Raw genomic sequence first — 18144 nt, forward strand, 5'->3', positions numbered from 1 at the left:
ATCCCCAGATAACTGTAGGTCAAAGAAAATCTCAAAACCTGGCACGCGCTTCCTCTCCGCGTTTAGCCACGGCTCTGGGAAGCCACAAAACGGAAAGTCCTCCCCCTCCCGGGCGAAGTGTCCGTTTAGGGTACCCTGAATGGGCCAGTGCATTAAGTCAAAAGGCTTCCTCGCCTTCTTCGCTCTGGCTCTCCCAGCCATCTCCTTACTCTTCCTTATCCAATCCTCTTTAGTGGGCAGATAACCCAAGCCAAAGGTATGTGGGTTGTGTAGTACCTCGGCCAATGCTGCGACGCCCTTCCGGCCGCTCTTTCCCAATCCTATCCCGGGGATGTGTTGAAGCTTGTTCATGAGGTATACTGATTGAGCACTGATATACACCTCATCATTAACAGCTAAGATGTTCTGCACGACCCGGGCCTCAGTTAGGGTAAAACCGTATAAGAACACATCCTCCATACCGTGCTCAATTTCCAAAACTGGCGTAGATACTTTCGGTGGTGGATGGATCGATGAATTCCCAAAAACAATGGCTACCCTCTTCCCGTGGGGGTATTTCACCATCTGATGCAAGGTGGACGAAATTGCCTTCACCTGGTGTAGCCACGGTCGCCCCAAGAGCATATTGAAAGTTGCAGGAACTTCTAAGACGTAGAAGTCTACCTTATGCTATCCCGGCCCAACCTTGGTCTGAATTCTCACTGTCCCCATTACTTCTCTGCTTGTGTTGTCATATGCCCAAATCACCTGGGCTGTCGGCACAAAATCTGCGGTCTTTAAATCGATTGCATATGCAGACCTTGCTAGGCACACATTGATGGCGGACCCTGTGTCGACAAGTACCACGGGTATCCATTTGTTTCTGCACTCCACAGAAATATAGAGTGGCTTGTTATGGTTCGCACCCTCAGGTGGCAATTCTTTGTCGGAAAAAGTCAACATCGGGGTAGCCCTTCCCGGAAAAACTAAGCCCACCAGCTGCTCGGGCGTGGTGTCTATTGAGAGCTTGGCCTTGTCCATGGCCGATAAGACAGCTTGTTGGTGCACTCGCGATACCATAAGCAGTCCCCAGATGGAGATGTCTGCCTATATCTTTTTTAACTGCTTTAGTACAGCCTCTTCTTCAAGTTGCTTCTCTTTCTGCTTCTCTGCCTCCTTATCTTTCCCAAATGCCTCTGGCTGGTCTAGGTGCGGGGGCTTGAAATATCGTCCGCTCTTGGTCATATAATCGACTTCGCCGATATACCAAACATCATCTGGATGATTGCTCCCCCAATCCTCATCCGTGTGGGCAAGACATAAATCATCGTCCTCCCACCACATTCTGTCGACAGCCAACAGACACCTGTCTGGCTCCGGTACAATTGCACCCGCAGTACTCTCCGTCCACATGCTCGCAGCATTCTCTATCCTCGTGCACACAGCACTTTCAGTCCCCTCAAGGCCCTTAGCTTTCCTGATTCTCTCAGAATCCTCAAACCTTTCTTGTTCCAACTGCGTCAGTACAGTTGGCTGTTCAACAATTCCCGCATTCACAATGCCCAAGTCTTGAGCGAAATTCTTAGCACCAGCGCTCTCCGGCGATTCATTCTGATTTCCGGCCCTTCCGGCCACAACTGATATTCTTGCCCCTGTCGGGCCCCGTTCCAACTGAGCTTCGTCGACAACGTCTGGCAGGTCGTCAAGCCACCCGGTGACCTCTGTTGACTCCTCAAAATCTGACCAGTTGACTACCATGCCCTCTGGCTCTTATTCATTAAAAAATTAGAGGTTAGCAAAGTCCTCTTCCATAGTTGCCAGGTCATCTATCCTCTGACCAGATTCATCCCTCTGTGTCATACAAAGCTCTGCCCTCGCCGGCAATTCAAAGTTCGGCCCAACCTGGCCCACTGATAGAATGTAGTCACTCGGACTGTATACTTCCTCAGCAAAACTCCCAGATTCCTTAGATCCTGGCTCGACAATCCCATTCTCCCATGGAATCTCCCATGTTCTGTCTTCGACAGTCACCACCAATGGTTCGGGTTGGGCTCTGGAGATGTCTAATATGCACAAGTCAGTGCAGTCAGGAAGGAGTACCTCCGGCTTAGGTAGGTGGGTTGGGGTAATATATATGCTGGGATCGTAAGACACGACCCCAATATGGATAAAGTTGATTCTTTTAGGAGGTGGAGCTTGGTTGTGCGGTGGGAGAGGGTTTGTTGTGACATTGGGTTTTTCTGGAGGCACAATCACCTGCTTGTCAACGAGATCTTGAATCTCATGACGCAATCTAAAACATTGGTTAGTGTCGTGACCATGTTGTTAGTGATATGCGCAGTATTTTGTTGGGTTATGAGAGGGAGGGAGTGGATTTGGCAATGGCCTCGGCTCCAGGGGCTTTAAGTGCCCTTTCCTGATTAATACCCCTAGAGCCTTGGACAGGGGCATATACAATGGGGTGAAGGCTCTCCGGCCTCGAGGTTAGAATTTGGTGGTTTGTGTATTGCTTCCGGACGCACCGGAGAAAGGTGTAGCTGCCATGGGTCTGGAAGGGGGGATGGTGGTGACCATGCTTACCTTCGAAGCTCTAGCATTTGCGGCATTGCTGGTGCCTGTGTTGTTGTTGCGGTTGAAGGTTCTTTGGGGTTGCTCTCTATCTTGGTCAATCAGACCTTGTTTCATAGCATCCTCTATTTATACCCCCATCTCGTGCAAATTTGAAAAGGTAAGGAAGAGGAGCACAATCATTTTCTGCATCAGTTTTGGCTGGAGATTGCGCACAATCATTCGAATTTTATCTTTATCTGTAGGCCTTAGGGTCATCATTGAGGCCTTCGCCCTCCACCGGGCCACAAAATCTAAAAAGCTCTCCTTAGGCTCCTGCCTTGTTGTCTCAAGATCACGGGTTGTAATCTCGATTTGAGTGTTATAGGAGTACTGTGCAATGAAAGCCTCGGCCATCTCGTCCCAGTTCCGCTTAACATCATCTTCTAATTTTGCATACAAGATAGCGGCCACACCTGACAAGGTCCGGCCGAATAGTGAAAGCTTCTGTGGTCTGGTGAGGCCCATCGGGCGCAGTATATCTGAGAACAACCGAAGATGGACCATGGGAACCTCGGATCCGTCAAAGTGGTCGATTTGTGGCATCTTGAACCTATCTGGTAGCGTCACAGCCACATCGGTATATCCGTCCTCGATGTCTGGGATGGACTTCACCCCTTGGGATTTCTTGAACAACTTCTCGAGCTTGCTCAATTTCAATGTTGTATGGTCTACCTCGAACTCAAAGGGAGAGTCTGGTTGATTGATAGGCGTAGGTGCCTTGGATAACTGTGGTAGAATCGGGGGCGGAGCCGGCCCCATTGGGATGTCCGTATCTCCCTGGACATTTGGTGCCTCCTCGGGTACTGGAACTCCTGGTGGGGGAGGAGCTGGGTGTGAAGCAGATGCCTCGGTTTGTTGTTACAACCTGGCAATTAACTCTGCCTGCTGGGCCATGATCTCGGCTTGTTGTTTGGCAAACTCGTCCCAGCGAACAGTGTCCTGCTGTATGGCTCTCATGGTCTCCTGCATCTAGCACATCATTTCTTCAACTCCTGTCGGTCCCGCCATACTGCCCTGATCTGTCTGAACTACTGGCAGGTTTATCTCTATAGCAACAATTGAGATCTCAGTCCGACTGTCCACTGATGGGGTAATCCACTGCTCTGGCAACCTCTGCTTAAATACACTGCGTCTTCTCGACCTCCGTCTGATAACCGGGGGTAGGGAATGATACACTGGTTGTCCGTCGACCAGATCCTCAGATCAATGGAGTCGGCGACCTCTTGTCCAGAGTGCTTGGGGAATATCTGCTTGGTCTGAAGCAATTGTGCTAAACTACCCTAGCAAAAAGATAAATAAAGCAATAATAAGGAAATAAATGAGCAGACAAAGGGACAGCATAACACCGTAGATAAACACAACACACAGTCGGGTATAATTAACATGCAATTGATGCACTGTTCTCAAAGACTGATCATTATTCCCAAATCACTGTCCCTGAAGCTGAATATGATACCCGCAGATAACTGATTCCGAAAATATTGAACTAGTGCCCACAGGCCTGATACCCAAAATACTGAACTGGCACCCGCAGGCCTGATGCCCAAACTTGTAAACTGATACATGCATTCGTATAGTGACGCACTCTAAAAGCACATAACAAACAAGTGAGAGCCAAAAAAAACAACCCTATGTTGGGGTAAGGTCTCCCTGTCCTATTTTGTCAGGAGCTAGGGTTTCACTACGCACGCAGCGGTTTCAAACAACCTATAAACAGGTAAGCAACATGTCCTAGTTTGGAATGGTCACTATGGATTCCAAATATGCACTAGGTCGAATGGTTAAAAAGGGTGCCCCGATAAAATCGGGTTTGTGTTCCTGTCGTGGCAGAGCCCGCAACCGGTCAGCCTTATGGCACGCTTCGCAAAGCGAGCCTCCAGCAAACCGTTCAGGAATAGCATACGGCAAACACGGTGTCCTAGGCGCACCAATGCAAATGCAATGCAAAGAAACATGTAAGTGTAGTCAAAACCAGATATCATGAGTTCGAGTCAAATTCTCTAAACTCCCCAGCAGAGTCGCCAGAAACTGTAGACGTCCTCGAACGTCCCGGGAGGGAAATCCCTCCCGTTTTGTTCATTGGACTCACTACAGTTCAGAACTCAATGTCACGGTCCTGTATCTAACCTCACAGAGTGCAATGCAAGACCGCTGAATCATCAAAGAGTCCAAATCTGGCAAATCGTTTTTGAAAATAGATTTTTTTGAAAGAAGTGCCAAACATGGACTGCTTTACCTGATACAGAGTCGCCACCTAAATATTTTATTTTGGAAAATTTAGGAAACCCTGACTCATTGCCTAACGCCACGTGTCTGTCATCACCAAAGTTGCCTCGGCTCGGGAACTTGGGTACGATTGGGGAAGGTCACTTCGTGAGCACCCCTGCTTGCCCGATCAAAGATCGACCTCTACTAACCATGATATCTAGTTTTGAAAACGTTATGTGCTCTTATTTCGATTATTAGCCTAGATTTACTATGTGATGCGCACAGCATACAAATATAGACCAGATCGCGTGAATTGGAACAACACATCTCATGTTTGTTTTGAAAATGGTTTGCAGCTCGCAAGTAAGTTTAAAATGCAGATTTTGCCACCCTTGGGTGGGCTTAGAAAACAAGATGATTTGCCACTCTCAAGTGGGCTTCAAACTTATAATTGATGAATTGTTCCAATCTAAATAACCCAACCTTCACCCACAGGCATTCAGGCAGGTATACCACGTAAGCACGTAGCCTCATGGTAAGCATGCTATCATGGCAGTCACTCACACACATGCAAGGATGCTAAAGCATAAACACTTACCGAGTACTCCAATCCAAAACAGAAGCTATGTTAGAAATCCATGCATGATCCTAACTATACAGAAATGCCTAATGTAACACATGCAGGAATGCAATTACAATAGGCTCGGCTATTCTAAAGATGGCATGTGATGATGCTACAACTAACACGTATTCAATTTGGAATTGAAATACAAATGCAGTTAGTATGATGCGCCGAGCCCGGTGCATGCAAGACAGATGAATGATGCAAACATACAAGAATAAGTACGCTAATTGAAACATGGCGTGATCTAACCATCACAAGTTGGTAAATAAAAGGGAAAAAGACGTGGGGTTGGAAGACATACATCACACGCACGCACACTTATTACAATTGTGCCCTCACTCGGAGGGTCTGAATAAATAATACAGTCCGAATAATAATTACAGTCCGAATAAGTACAAAACCCTAATTAATTAACAATTTAACTAGGAAAGCAAGTAAATTAGCATGCAAATTCATGGACCGCCTCAGCTCTGTTCCGAATGATAAAAGATGCATGCTCGAGTTGCCTTGCGCGGAAATCCATTGCGATGCCCCGATTCGCCTCTGTTTGCAATTAATACCGGAATGCTGTGCAAGGCTTTAGAAAGCTGCTGATTTCTGATTTGCTGCAATAGAGAGCAAGAAAAGGGCACAGCAAAGTATTTTCACATACGTATGCATGACTACTCTTCAAGGAGTGTAGTCCTCGATCCTCGTGCCACCAATCACGTATCTCGATGCATGATGGCCGAGGAGTCGAATTGCACGACTCGATGTGAAATGAATGCACATATAAACACAACAAGACCTAAACTCCATCATGGGTAATCCGGAGTGTCGGCGACCGGGAATTGAGACACGTTCCGTCACTCGGAGTACGAAATGTCCCTCGTTTCCCGTGCTTGGGCTAACTCCTATCCCAAACACAATGCAAATGAGATGGCATACACAATGCGACTAACATACAACCTAGCATACGCAATGCTATGAAATGGCATACACAATGCTCGATGTAACATGGCATACACAATGCTCTAACATGCAACTTAGCATACGCCATGTTATGGACCGAAATAGCATACACAATGCACGATGGACTTACACCAACATGAGTGGACCTCAGCCACACTCACATCAGTGGCCATTAGATAAAAATGAGACAATCGAAATGCGTGCACACATGCACAAATACCAAGGACCGAACCTAAGGCATGAAATGCCACTCTACCAAAGCATGGCAAGGGATGAAAGATAGCATACAAACATGCAATTTCCAGCACTGAAATATGATGCGCAATGGTCCCGAATCATGGAAATATGGCACCCAATGCATGAAAGAGGCCCCGAAACGCAAAATTAGGCAAATGCATTGAACTATAATCATGCAAAGCAAGCATTATTTGATCACGAAGTATAAAAACAGAGCCAAGGCAGTCCCAAAATATGTGCAATATTAGTTCAAAGCATGGCCAAAAAGTGCTAACATGAGGGGCTAAAACAACACGCAAACTAGGCTAGTAAGCATAGTTTACATGGCATGTACATGAAGCATAAGGGAGGTCACCAAACCAGTCAAAAATGGGAACATGATATACTAAAATATGCCCAAATAACTACTGAAATGCATCCAATGCATGCAAAAATGATGAGCTCCTTTGGAGGGCCATGCAAGGGGTTACTCAACACATGCATCAAGGACACTTATCATAGCAAAACCAGCTCTGGAACTCAATTATGACAGCCATAAAACTCACCAAAAAGGGCCTGAAATGTCTCAAGGAAGTATGCAATGAAAGGTCCCCTTGAAAGGCCTTAAGGAGGATTGCTCCACACATGCATGATGGACATAAAATATGGCCAAAAGGGTTCCGGACAGAGCTAAGGCAGACCTCAAAACTCACATAATAGGGCCTGAAACAAGACTTCAAAGCATGCAAAATGAGGGTCCTTTGGAAGGCCAACAAAGCTAGTAAAGAGAATGAGGGGTGAGAGGGTCACCCCTCTATGATTTTGAAATGGATTTCAGTGGCTAAAAGGTCAAACCAAGGCCAATGCAAATGTTCACATGAATAGCTCAAAATATGAGGAAATAAAGCATGAAAGGGGGTAGATGACCTCCAACAGGGAAATGACCTTACGGAAACATGTTTATAAGCTCAAAATAAAAATCTTTTTAGTTCATGACAAATCTCGAAAATGCTCACAAGTAGGACTAAGATATGATGCAAAATAAGCCTACAAAGAGGGATAGAGCATACAAGGAGGTAGATGGCCTCAAACAGAAAAGTGTCCTTAATCAAACTTCAAGAGGAGCTCAAAAGAAGACACTTTTCAGTTTATGACAAAGTTCAGAAATGCTTACAAATAAGGCTAATCAATGGAGTAAAATAATGCAAGAAAAAGGGAAATAGAGACTCACCATTGAAGAGCAGATTTCCAGCAACTTCTGGACCAAGATGGGAGTTCTTTAACCTCTGAAAATTAGCTCCAAGATGCTTGGATGGATGGTGGAGGTGTTGTACTAAGGGTTGGTGTGCAACTGGCCAAGACTATTAGGGTTTTTGGAGCTCAAGTGTAAAGATATAGGGAGAGAGAGGTGTATAAGCCTTCAAAATTGTTGAACCCTTGCAAATGAAGACAAGCCTCTCCTTTATAGAGGAGAGGCTCTAAAGCTTCTCTTGGAAGCTTCAAATATCCTCCATACACGTGTATGGAGGATGGTCCAAATGCCTCCCAGCTGGCACAGCTGTGATGCATTCAGAGAGAGCAAAAAGCAAGAAGCAGGCCGACCAGTTCAATTGGTCGGCCGGCCACTCCCCCTGGTCGGCTGACCAGGGGTCAAAAGGTTCAAGGAGAAATGCTGGCCGGCCACCCCAGAAAGGTGGCCTCCTAGATGAGTGCAACACAGCTGTATGGTGGAAAACCAGAAAATGTGATCCAAGAGAGAGAAAAACCAGCTTTTTAGCAAGGTTCAAAAGGGTCAAGAAGAATTACTGGTCGGCCTGCCCATATTGGTGGCCTCCCAGATGAGCACAACACAATGGCGGTATGAAAAAATAGAAATTGTGGCTCAAAAGTGAGAAAAACCAGCTTTCTGTCAGAAAAATCGACTGGAGGAGAGAGAAAAAGAGAAAGCTGGTTTCCAAGGAGAAAAGGTGGCCTCCCACCATACTACCACCTCCCTAGCAATGAAAATAGGGTCCCTACCAAAAATGGACCAAGACGGATGCAAAACGAAGGTTCGGGGGCCAAAACGCGCAGTCCGGGGCCCCAAAAACAGGCTGTTAGGCACCGGAAATGGCGTATACCACATGTACACGTCCCCGAACGCCCCGGGAGGACGAGTCTCGTTCTGTTCGTTTTGGGTTCACTACAGTTCAGGACTCTCAAATTGTCACGGTTCTTAATCTGAACCAAAGAGTCCAAGTCCAGCAAATCGTTTTGAGAAAACAGATTTTTAGAAAAGAAGTGCCAAACATGGACTGCTTTGCCAGATACAGAGTCGCCACCTAAATATTTTACTTTGGGAGAATTTAGGAAACCCTGACTCAGTGCCAAAGGCCACGTGTCTGTCATCACCAAAGTTGCCTCGACTCGGGAACTTGGGTACGATTGGGGAAGGTCAGCTATGAGCACCCCCTCTCGTCCGATCCGAAGATCGGCCTCTACTAACCATGATATCCAATTTTGAAAACGTTATGTGTTCTTATTCCATTTATTAGCCTAGAATTACTATGTTATGCGCGCAGCAAACAAGTATAGGCCAAATCGCCTAAATTGGAACAAAACATTGCATGTTCGTTTTGAAGATGGTTTGCTACTCGCAAGTAGGCTAAAATGCAGGTTTTGCCACCCTTGAGTGGGCTTTTAGAAAAGATGATTTTGCCACTATCTAGTGGGCTTAAAACTCATAATTTTAATACATTATTCCAATTTAGGTAATTCAACCTCCATCCACAGGCATTCAAGCAGTTATATCACATAAGCAGCTAGCCTCATGGTAATCATGTTGTTATGGCAACACTCACACGCATGCAGTATGCTAAAGCATAAATGTTTACCGAGTACACCAAGCCAAAACAGAAACTAGTTAGTAATCATATGCATGATCCTAGTTTAAGATGGCTAATACAACACATGCGAAATGCAACTAGAAATGGGCTCGGCTATTCTAAACATGGCATGCGAAATGCTACAACTAACACGTATTCAATTTGGAATTGAAACACAATGCAGTTAGCATGATGTGCCGAGCCTGGTGCATGCAAGACAAATGTATGAATGCACGCATGCATAGCATAAGGTATGCTAATTTAAATATGCCCTAGTCTACCATCATAAGCGGGTAGATAAAAGGGAAGAAAGACGTGGGGTTGGAAGCCATACACACACTCACGCACACTTATTACACAATTGCCCTCGCTCGGAGGGTCCAAAAGAATAATATAGTCCGAATAATGAATCAACTATCCTAGCTAATTAATTATTACAGACCCTCTAATTAATTAACAAATTAATAACAAAAGAAGGTGCCCACAGCCCCGTCTCGGGATGCGTGAATGATGCATTCTTGACTCGTCTCGTCCGGAAACTCGCTGCTATAGCACTGCTGCCTCTGTTTTTTACTGCCCTGCTCCTCTGAGGACTGCCAAAGTCCAAGGGCATGCTCTCTGGATGTTGGGGAATACCACCGACCAAGTAGAAACACCACCGGCCTAACAGGATGATCACCGGCAGCCTTTTAACCTGTCGGCCACAGATTACTGGCCGGTCGGCACTGTATTTAGCCGACCTGCCAAAGCTTCCTGCAGAACCTGTAATTGACAGTAGCAGAGGGCAAGTAGTGTATGGCATGGAATTTTCAGGCAAATGTATGCATGGCCACACCCCCTATCACGCAATGGACTCAAGGGAGCATGGCCCTCGACCCTCGGGCCACCAATTGCGTATTTCGATGCATGATGGCCGAAGAGTCAAGTATGCATTTCAATGTCAAATGCAATACACACAAAACATAAAAGGGACCCAACCTCAATCATGGTTGATCAAGAGGCGAGGCAATTCACAACGATGCACATGCGACCTAAGCATGCAAGCAAACATACAAACATGTAATGCAACTACATGGCACACACAATGCTAACAACATAACATGCACAACGCATTGAAACATGGCATACACAATGCAGGATGGACTTATACCAATGTGAGTGGACCTCAGCCACACTCACATCAGTGGCCAATAAGATGGAAATGAGGCAACCGAAATGCACACAAATATGTCCAATGCATGGACCGATCCTAAGATACAACATGCAACTCTCACTAAGCATGGAAAATGATGAAACATGGCATATGAACATGCAAATTCCAGCACTGAAGTGTGATGCCCAATGGTCCCGAATCATGCAAATATGTCATACAATGCATGTTATAAGCCCCGAAACTCAAAACTAGGCACATATATTGACTTATAGCTATACAAAGCATGCATTATTTGACTATGAAGAACAAAGACAGAGCCAAGGCAGTCCCAAAACATGCACATTTCTAGTTGAAAGCATGGTCAAAAGATGCTAGCATGGTGGACTAAAATAGCATGCAACTTTGACTAGCAAACATGGTTTACATGGCAAGTGTGTGAAGCATATGGAATCTCACCAAAACAGCAAAAATCAGTGAACAAAACATGTGAAAATAGGCCCAAATAACCACTGAAATGAAGCCAACACATGCAAAAATGATGAGCTCCTTTAGAGGGCTATGCAAGGGATTCTTAAGCACATACAAGATGGACACTTAGCATAGCCAAATCAACTCTGAAAATAAAATATGATAGTCCCAAAACTCACCAAATTATCCCTGAAAAGGGACTTCAAAGCATGCAAGATAGGGTCTTTTTGGAAGGCCAATAAGGCCACCAAACAAGAGAAGGAGAGAGGGGGGTCACCCCCCTCTGATTTTGGCCTTCAAGAACACACCTAAGCCACTGAAAATCCACTGGATTTCAGTGGCTAAGAGGCCAAACCATGGCCAATGCAAGTGCTCACAAATATGGCTCAAAGCATGAAGAAATAAGGCATGTAAGGAAGGAGATGACTCCAAACAGCAAAGTGGCCTAATCAAACTCAAAGAGGAGGTCAAAACCTAACTTTTTTCAATTTATAGCAAACCTCAAAAATATTCACAAGTAGGGCTAAAATAGCATGCAAAAATGGCCCAAAAAAGAGAAATAGGAGACAAGAGGTAGTAGATGGCCTCAAACAGAAAAGAGCCCTTCAACAAAGTTGAAGAGGGGCTCAAAACATGGCACTTTAAAGTTTGGGTTGGAGCCCAGAAATGCTTGCAAGTAAGACTAAGATATCATGCAAGATAGAGCTTCAAAGAGGGAGAAAAGGACTTACCCTTGTAGCACAGCAATGCAGCAGCTTTTGGTCCCAAAAATCAGTCCCTTAGCCTCTAAAAATGATCTCCAAGAACCTCCAAGCAATGGTGGAAGTGTGTGGTTGTGAGATGGTGTGTAAAGGGCCAAGAGTAATGGACCTTTGAGCTTTGGAGAAGAGAGCTATGGAGGAAGAAGGGTGTATCTATCAGATATATATGTATATCTCTGGTTTTTTGTTCAACCCTTGACAATGGAGGAGGAGAGGTTCTTATATAGACAAGCCAAGTGGCTTGAAGCTTATAAGACAAGCTTAAGAGAAAGGGTCAAAGGGGGGCAAGGGGGGTCAAGGCTTATCAAGGAAGCTAAGGCAAGGGTGCAAGCTTCTTGAGGAAGCCAAGACAAGGGGTCAAAGCTTTCTCAAGAAGCCTTGAGCAAAGGGTGCAAAAAGAGGGGTCAAAGATGGTCAAAGGTGCAAAATAGCCACACCTGTGCATGGGGGGACGGGTCTGTGCACTCCAGCTGGCAAAGCTGGCATGCACCATGCTTGACGGGTGCAAAAGGGTCATATCGGCCATGAAAGGAGGTCATCGGCCAAATAAATGGCCGGTCGGCACAAAAAATGGCCGGCCTGCTATTTGTTCTGGCCGGTCGGCTAAATTGATGGCCGATAGGTGGCTTCCAAGGTCAAAAAGTGGCCAGTGGTGTCCAGATTGAAGCTCCGGAAGTTAGCTTTCCAATGGTGCAAACCTTGCATTAAAATTCCTTCTGTGGAAAAAGTTATGCCCATTTTGGTGAAGTCGCGCAGATTCGATCCAACCGGGATGATGCCCAACTTCAACCAATCATAACTCCCCCACCCGGACTTGGATTTAGGAGATTCTTGAGTGCAAAATGAAGCCCCGGAAGTAAGCTTTCCAACGGTGGTGGACTCATATATAAAATCCAAGTATGCAGATGAATAAGCCCGATTCAGCGAGGGCTGCTCGACTCTCTCTTACCCGGATTCATGCCGAACTTCTCCCAAACTAGTTTTCTCCTCTCCTTTCCTCTTTTCTTCAACTCCAAACCCCTAAACAAAGTGTTTTGAAAGATTTTTCAAAGATTTCATCTCTCTTTCATTCATTTCCACTTTGTCCTTGCTCGGTTTATCGAAAAGCGCATCATTTGACAAAATGTGAGCCTCAGAACATTGTAGAAACTTTATTTTCAAAACATTTTGAAAGAGAGGATTTTAAGATCTAAAATCTTTTGATCAAGATTGTTTTGGTCCAAAAGGGGTATGAAGTTGGGATTTGACTCTCTCATTGCTGACGAATTTGAACCTTGGCCCTGCACACCTTTTACCACCAAGTAAACCATCAGTAACACCCAAGTCTTAAGGGCGGTCAAAAAGGGGGTGTCTACACCACGAAGGTGGTCTCCCAGGCCACAGTGTCCCTCTAAAGGGAGGAAACAAGGTGTGTGCCAAAAATCCTAGCAAACGGAGGTAGTTAAGCGGTCCCGAACCGAGGCACACGGCCAACAGCTCCGAAAACCAGAAACTGGGCTCCAAACGGGAAAAATGGCCTACGACCATGAAACGTAACCTACGGCCACTAAGAGATGGTCTACAAGACCTCTCCCTCACTTCGGGAAGAGAAAATAGAGAAAACAGGACTTGGTTCGCAAAGCGAGGCAAAGCACAAAAGAGCCCCGAAGTCCGGCGGCAAGGCTCGCAGCCGAGACTCCGCAACCTCAGAATGAGCACAATATGCAACATCACCGAGCGCTCAGTTGGTGACGTCTGAGTCTTAAGGTCGGTCAAAAATGGGGTGTCTATACCCATTTGTTGAGACCTGAGGATGTCTTCTAAAGATTTGAAACCATTGTTCCATATGGCAATAATGGCTCTAGCAACACGGAGTTCTTCATCTTTCTGACAGACTATCTCTTCCAATGTAGCTTGTGACATCTCAAGGCTTTCAACCTTCTCTTCATAATGGAATACACCTTCAGAAGTTCATTCCTTTCAGTTTCACAGAATAGAAGTTTTCCACATAAGTCTTTCATGTCACTTGAGATCTTGATGATATTCTGCTTTGCTGCTACAAGTTCTCCTTTCAGCTTGACATCCTCACTTTCACATGCTTTGAGCTTGAAAGTGAGTTTGTCATTGATTTTAGATAGATTCAGAGATTCATTATAAAGCTTTTCGTAAGCTTGTAGTAGATCATCACCGGTGATCTCATCATTGTCTTCAGATGTAGATGTTTCATCATCATCTTTTTGCTCCTCATTCTTCTTGACCTCATCTAGTTGGGCAACTAAGGCAGAAAAGTTGTTGGATGGTGGTGAAGGTGAATTTCCTCTTTCATGAAATTGGCTCAAAATTTCCCATGCCTTTTTAGCCTTTGTGCAATGAACAACCCGTTGCTGTTCTTCAGCAGAAATTGCTCCACGAATAGTGATCAGGGCTCTCTGATTGCTCGGATTGTCAGCACTTTCTGTATCTTCTTCAATGGCTTGCCAGCCTTCTGGGTCAAAAGCTCTCAGAAATCATTCTGATCTTCCAATACAGGTAGTTACTCCCATCAAAGGTGGGAGCATGATGCAGGTTCTGACCACAAGCTAATTCTGCTGGCTTTGGAAGAGGTTGAGTGAAAGTGGACCAAAATGCCATGAAAGCACTATCCCCGTCTTCACCAGATTCAGGTTCTTCGGGTTCTTGTTCCGACCCGCTTTCATCATCCCAGGTCACAGTGTAGACTTTCTTTCGATTCTTTTTCGAAGGACATGCAAGGGCAATATGACCATACCCTTGACATTCATAGCACTTGACCCCTTGCCCCTTTACAATCTTCTTTTCAGTTTTTGGAGCAAGTTTTGGTGGAAAAGTTTTGGGTTTTTCATTACTCTTATCTTTTGAAATAGGGTCTCTGAAATTAGGCTTCTTTTTTTTCAAAATTTTTTTAAACTAGTAAACATAGCCGTCATCTCAGACTCTAAATCAAATTCAGTCTCCGGAGTTTTTGCAGTCTCATGAGCACTAGCGAAAGCCACACTATCTTTTTTTTTTTTTCTTTGAAATCTGGTGAGCTTCATAAGTCTGCAAGTTTCCAACCAATTGATCAAGCTTGAGGGTATCAACATTCTGAGTCTCCTCAATGGCTGTCACTTTTAATTGGAACCTCTCGGGTAAAGACCTCAAAATTTTTTCAACAACTTTAGCTTCTGGGATTTTTTCCCCGAGTGTGAAACAGGAGTTCACGATATCACTAAGTTTTGCATAGAAATCATCAAACGTCTTATCATCACACATAAAAAGGGTTTCAAAAGCGGAGGTGAGACGTTGAAGTTTTTACCTTTTGACAGAAGTAGTACCTTCGTGAATCGTTTCCAAAATGTCCCAAGCCTCTTTTGCTACCTCACACGTGTAGATACGATGAAACTCTTCAGGTGTGACGGAGTAAAACAGGGAATTGAGAGCCTTACTGTTCCAACTCGAGTTTTGGTAATCAGTTGTGTCCCATTTATCAAGTGGTTTAGGAATATCAACATCATCAATGGTGACAGTAGGTTCACTCCACCCATAGATTACGCTGTGCCAAACTTTCTCATCGATGGATTTTAAAAACGCTCTCATACGAGCTTTCCAATAAGAATAGTTTGTACCATCAAGTAAAAGAGGTCTATGGGTCGAGTTACCTTCACGAATAGAATCCATATCACTAGTCACACAAAATCACACTCTTATATTTTAACAAAAAAGAGTGACCTGCTTTGATACCGATTGAAAATCCTAAGTGATTCGTGATTAGATCAAAATTAAAATATTCCAAATCCCAATAATTCAAAACACGCAATCTAAATCATCAAGTACTTACGAAAGTGATTTAGATTGTTATTTTTCTAAATAAATAATAAATCGACACAAACGATTTTTACGTAGAAAAAACTACAATTGAAGAACCTTCAATTGTAATAAAAAATCACGGGCGAAACGCCACTAATCAATCCACTACTGAAGAAAGAAAGATTACAAAGATAATACACAAATTACCCAACTCAGTCAATTTGTCTTCGAATCTTCTGTAACTCTTTCACCACACCTTCGTCTCGGAACTGATCAATCCTGAAGTTGAATCCACAACTTCGCTTGTCGAATTAACGACTACGCACAGAATCAAACGCCTTTTGAAACTCTACACTTGAATCTTTGGAATCCACCGAAGAGAACTCTCTTGAATATAAAGTAACAAACTCCTTGATGTATGAATCTCAAATCATAAGATTAGCACTCTCTCAAAAATATCAAGGAAAACTCACGAAAACCTCAGAAGAAAACCTCAAACCAAACCCTATGACTCTTTAATAAGATCTAGGAAAAGTAAAACCTAAAAACATCCTAAACGGATATAAATAGGCAAAACTTGTTTGCGAAAATATTAGTGGTTAAATAGACAAATGTTGGTCTCTACTAATTAACCTAATATTTTCGCCAAATCAAATATTGGTCTCTACTAACTTTCTATTTTATAATCTTAGTGGTTAATTATTCACAAACTTCATTTTAAGCCTAAAACCTTTAACTAATCCTAAAACTAAGTGATTTGAATAAAATAAATATAATTTATTTTAATTCAAAGAATAAAGCCATATTTCCTTTTAAAATAATGATTTTCCACCCAAAAGAGATTTTTAATATAACATGGCCATAAACTTGAACTAAAATAAACAATACTATTAAAAATATCTAAAACAACCAATTTTGCATAGAAAATTACATAGACTTAAATTATTGAAAAACAATACAAATAAAGTCAAGCTCGTGATATGAAGAACAAGAAAACTTACATGGATATCCACTCAACCGTCTTACATGCATTACATAAAGTAAATATGAACCCTAAACATGTAACTAATCATACAATAATGAACCTAAGCCCAGCTTGAAAATACTAACATGATTTTTATGCACAAAAAGTAGCTAACATATAAAAAGAAAAATATGCTGAAATTAGATAATGATTAAACCGCACTACAATGCATGAATATTACATGATTAATCTAGCCTAAACATGTTATTTAAATAAAATAAGCAAAACATGCGAAATAAAGTAAAAAATCAATGAAATAGCTAACCTAGATGAACATGCATGCAACCTGTCATCCTAGTCATGATTACATGATAAAAAATAAAGTAAAAACCACTGAAAATTGAAATAAAATAGAGCTTACTTGCTGGTTTGTAATAAATCGAAGAAAACGTGATGAAAATATGAGTTTTCTTACTTGATTGCTTCCCTCAAGCATAGATCTGAATTGAGTTGTTTTTCTCAAACCCTAGACGCACTCTAAGTTGCTAAACCTACTGTAGGGTTGTATGATTTCGGAGCTTAGGATTTAGGGGAAGTGGAGGCAAGAGTTCTCTCTTTAAATCACTCAAAACTTGACTAAAACTCTTCATCCTTCGAAAAGGGAGGAGGGAGGTGTATTTATAGGCTTAAAGGAGCCTTGGTGGCTAAGAAAATTCCCCCTAAGGTTTCCCTTGTGGCACCTCCGGCTTAATTCGCGCAAACAATCCGTTTTCAAGCAAAAATGTGCCTTTGGCGTTAGAAAACTAATTCAAAGGGTTACAATTTTTTGTGAAATAAATATTTTCAAATTCTAAATTTTTCTAGGTAAAAACAGGCCTCAAGTTGATCCAACAAACGGCAATTTTGGCTAAAAATAATTTTTGGCACGAAAATGGGAATATAGCAACTCTAACTACTTCAAGCATTTTTAATGTTAAAATTATGACACTTTTCGACATCGGGAAGCATTTCAAGCACTTAAATCTTAATGGTCAGTCAAAATAAGTGTCTACAATGTGAGGAGCGGAAGGAGAAGAAACAGCTTACAATGACTAATGAGAGCAAAGTATAAATAGATGGAACACCAATGGTTCAGGTACACAATCATTCATACCTACACTTGCACTCATATTTCTACACCTTTGTCTACTAGTTTACTAACATAGGCATTGAAGAATTTTCAGGCTGCTCCCCAGCTAGGCCATTTATCTTTCTTGAGTATTCAAGTTACATAAAGTTGAACAACTGTGGGAGCATCACCGCAGCTCAATGGTTTAATTTTTACCCACCACAAAAATCAATTCATTTTTTTCACAAAAATAAAAAATAAAAAATTGCTTGGTATATAAAAAAGTTTTAAAAAAATAATATATATATATATATATGTTTAGTGAGTTGTCGAAGATGGTGGTCGGTGGAGGGGGTGGTTGGAGGTCATAAATTGTGATTGTTTGAAGCTTGACGAAAGTCATTAGAAGGTGGCTAGAGCTCATCAAAGCTCGTGAGACTGTCGCAAGCGACCA

The sequence above is a fragment of the Camellia sinensis genome, chromosome 10 (assembly GCF_055761805.1).
Source record: "Camellia sinensis isolate YWXY chromosome 10, ASM5576180v1, whole genome shotgun sequence".
NCBI classification, from domain to species: domain Eukaryota; kingdom Viridiplantae; phylum Streptophyta; class Magnoliopsida; order Ericales; family Theaceae; genus Camellia; species Camellia sinensis.